Source organism: Spermophilus citellus, assembly GCF_964194105.1.
Source record: "Spermophilus citellus genome assembly, chromosome: 1".
NCBI lineage: Eukaryota > Metazoa > Chordata > Mammalia > Rodentia > Sciuridae > Spermophilus > Spermophilus citellus.
Window position 1 is genome coordinate 223380146 of NC_138182.1, and position 1581 is coordinate 223381726.

Sequence of the window (1581 nt, forward strand, 5' to 3'; positions counted from 1 at the left end):
AACTTCTCCTTGCCCTTTTTTCTGATCTTCTCCTTCCTGATCTCTCCTCTCTAATCTCATTTTCTCTAAATCACTTCTATAAAAGCCCTCTATTCTTGCTGATGGGCTGTTGGGACAGGAGTTCCCTGTTCTTTGCTAGCAAAGCAATAAACCATCTTTTTCCTTTTTCTTAAGGGTCCTCATTATTGGATTGGCATGAGGACAAGGACTGAGCTTTTGGCAACACCATATTAACAAGGGAATTTCAACTTCAACAGAGAACACGTGGAATGTAGGGGTTGAATCACCTCTTTAAAAGTGTTCCTGTTGATGGGCAGAATCACAGTCTCTGGGACAGGAGTGCCCTATGTTTCTCCTGTGCTAGCAAAGCAATAAACCTTACTTTTCCTTTTTCTCAAAATCTTGTCCTCGTCATTGGATTGGCATGGGGACAAGGACCGAGCTTTCAGTAACAACACAACTATATATTGTTGTGTGTCATATCTAGGAAAAGTAAAATATACATAAGAATTATAAACAAATTTATTGTACTGTCTAAGAACAGGGAAGGGGACTTAGGAGACCACAAATGTATCTGTAAATTCTGTTTCTTAAGGAAAAAAAAAGTCTGAGATGGGCACAGTGGTGCACGTCTGTAAACCCCATTATCTGGAGGCTGAGACAGGAGGATGGCAAATTCTAGACTAGGCTGGTCAACTTAGTGAGATCCTGTTTCAAAAATAAAAATAAAAGGATTGAGGATGGAGCTAGGTGATGGAGTGCTGGCCTATCAGGTGCAATGTCCTAGGTTCAATCTCTAATACTGCCCCCATCCCCCACAAAAGTCTGAATTATGTGCCATGATATCACAATGCTAATATAGGATGAATTTGGGTGTTGAGTACTGAAGTGTTCATTGCAATATTTTTTCTCCATATTTTAAAAATATTTCATGTTAAATTCATAATTCTTAAAAATGCCATGCAGTAGTTAAAACAATTAATTATACCTACCTGTATAAACATAGCTATATTAAGTGAGAAAAAATATTGTGGTAAGGTATGTACAATATGATGCCATTTTTTAATGTTTATTTTTTAGTTGTAGGTGGACACAATACCTTTATTTTATTTTTATGTGGTGCTGAGGTTCAAACCCAGTGTCTCACACATGCTAGGCTAGTGCTCTACCTCTGAGCCACAATCCCAGCCCAGTATGATGCCATTTCAATTTTTTTTTTTTCCCATAATGCTGGGGATGGAACCCAGGTCTTCACTCAGGTTAGGCAATTCATCTACCACTGAACTACATATCCAGACCTTAATTTTTAAATAAACAAAATATATTTTGTTTGTTTATTTGCTTGCTTTTGAGGTGCTGGAGATTGAACCTAGGGCCTTTACAAGTCAGGCAAGCACTGTACCACTGAGTGTCTCTCTCTCTCTCTCTCTCTCTCTCTCTCTCATACACACACACACACACACACACACACACACACACACACACACATTCAAGATTCAAATAGTTTTTCCTTTGAGGAGAGAAGCAAATAAGTAGGATTGGAGAGTGATGTGAAAGGGATTCCCAGTTATTCACATTGGC